Source organism: Colobus angolensis, unplaced genomic scaffold (genome assembly GCF_000951035.1).
Source record: "Colobus angolensis palliatus isolate OR3802 unplaced genomic scaffold, Cang.pa_1.0 Scaffold125, whole genome shotgun sequence".
Classification (NCBI taxonomy): Eukaryota; Metazoa; Chordata; class Mammalia; order Primates; family Cercopithecidae; genus Colobus; species Colobus angolensis.
Window position 1 is genome coordinate 5202034 of NW_012113697.1, and position 2632 is coordinate 5204665.

Genomic DNA, 2632 nt, shown 5'->3' on the forward strand with positions numbered 1-2632 from the left:
AAAAAAAAAAAAAAAAAGAGTAGGGCAGCTTTTAGACACAATGCCCCAACCAAAGTGTCAACGAGTGCACCTAAACTTCAACTCTCTTTTGAGTGTTTTATGTATCTACTCAGCATCCAGTTGTAAATATGCAAAAATCAATGCCTACTGTATTTAAACAGTATTAAAGTCACAATAGCCACATAGAATCTATAATAAATAGAATCAATGTAATAATGACTTAGATCCAGGGGAAGAAAATTATAAAAATTTTGGAAAAGATGCTGAGATATTAATTAAGAAAATAGTTTGTTTCTTGGTGAGAAGACTCAATGTAAATATGTCGGTTTTCTCCTGACTTAAGTCTTCAACACAGGCTTAATAATATTGCCATGGCAAATGATGGCCAGGGGCAGGAGGGGATTTTGGGAAGTAGTGGAAAAGATCTGTGTCTTGGTAGTGACGGCTGCACAACTGTGTGCATTTGTGAAAACTCACTCAACTATGCACTTTAAAAAGGTGAATTGTAATATATATACCTCAATAAACCTTACTTAAAAATTGCAGTGTCTTTTTTTTTTTTTTTTGGTAGCTCAAAAAGATTCTGAAATCTGGAAAATAAACGTGAAAAATAAGAGCAAGGAGGAAGGTCCTGCCTTATCAATAGTAATCTGTATTGCTGAGTCATACTTTTATTAAAGTGTAGTACTTAGCATTTAACAGAAAGATCCAGTTGGAAAGAAAAGTATGGGAATAGATCCATGTTATGTAAAACGTTACGACCTAACAAAGATAGTATACTGATCAAGATTATTAAAAATATTGGAACCATGATTAATGAAATGAAACAGGTTAGATTAGCCTGTGTCCTCCTCTAAAATGAACATGAGTTTTACAATATCCACTCCCTCCTTCCCTTCTTTCTCTGGAGGTTCAGAATGAGCCTGTTTTTGTAACCCCCAAAGTCAGACTAAAATAGTAGGGATGGTTTTTGTAAGCATTACAGCAAAGACAGAAAGCATAAAGTAAACATTACTAGGCTTGATCCAAAATATATAACAAAGAGTTACTATTACCAATATATAAGCAATATTTACAAATCTATAAGGAAATAAAAGATGAAGACCTTGAGAAAAAACAGGGCAAAGGACATGAACAGCTTCAGAAAAGAGGAATACAAATAGTTAATAATTTAATTCAAACAGTGGAATTTTTGTCTCAGTTTGACAAAACACTAAAAGAATGATGTTAGCCATTGAGGATGGGGGTGAAATGGACTCTCACATGGAAAGCGGTGGAATATGAAGTGTGGCAATCTTTCTGGATAGCAATTTGTTGATAGACAGCAAGCCAGCTATTCCATCTTTATGCATTTATTAACAGAACCATAGATATGCACAAGAATGTGTTCACTGCAGTATTTTTGTAATAACCGTGGAAATAGTAAATAATGGAAAACAACCTAGATGTCCAAGTCTAGGGCATCCTAAGATACAGCAGAGGCCTGGCGCAGTGGCTCACGCCTGTAATCCCAGCACTTTGGGAGCCGAGGCGGGCAGATCACCTGAGGTCAGGAGTTTGAGACCAGTTTGGCCAACATTGAAACTCCATCTCTACTAAATAAAAAAAAAAAAAAAAAAAAAAATTGGGGGTGGTGGTGCGTGCCTGTAGTCCCAGCTACTCAGGGAGGCTGAAGCAGGAGAATCACTTGAATCCAGGAGGTGGAGGTTGCAGTGAGCCAAGATTGCACCACTGCACTCCAGCCTGGGTGACAGAGGGAGACTCCGTCTCAAAAAACAAGCAAACAAAAACAACTACAGCAGAAAAAAACAGTGGTACATTCATAAGTGGAGTACCATAGAACCATTAAAATAGAGCTATTGGTTAATATTTAATGATCTGAAAAGATATTCAATATGTACTTTGAGTGACAAGTAAGCTGTAAAAGTTTGATCCCATTTCTTGCATAAGCACAAAAAAAATACCCAAACCTTAACAGGTGTTAATAATGGTGCAGTGTTTGTGGATGATTTTTATTATCCAAACCCTCCTAAATGAACATATATTAACTTTGCAGTAAGAAAGAGTCGTTATTAATTGGGCACTGTGGCATATGTGCTTGTAATCCCAGCTACTTGGGAAGCTGAACTAGGAGGACTGCTTGAGCCCAGGAGTTCAAAACAAGCCTGGGCAACACAGTGAGACCCCCACCTCAAACCAACAAACAAACAGAAAACCTGTAAATTTCACTTGGAGAAACTGAAAGTGGAAAAAAAGATCATTAGGAAAAATAGTCTAGTGCCTGTAAGAGAGTTTATTCCTGGGTCAATTTCAATCAAGTCATCTGCTTCCTACAATACAGCACTCAGTAGGATTATGAAGCCGTGGCCAGGCTCAAATGTTGTGTGCTGTGATCCACTGATGATGCCTGCGGGGGTTGTGGGAAAAAGTAGTATCTCCCTTGATCTACTACTCTTTGACCATGAAACAGAAATGCTGGAGTTTATTGTTGCAGTGTGTGCTTGATTGCTTTTGGTTGGAGAGAGGCATTTTGGGACTCACGCCTATGAAGGAAATACTGTTGGTAACGTACTGTCATGGACATTCCCCCTGGAGAATGTCATACACGGGACTGATAACCCAGCTGCCTCCC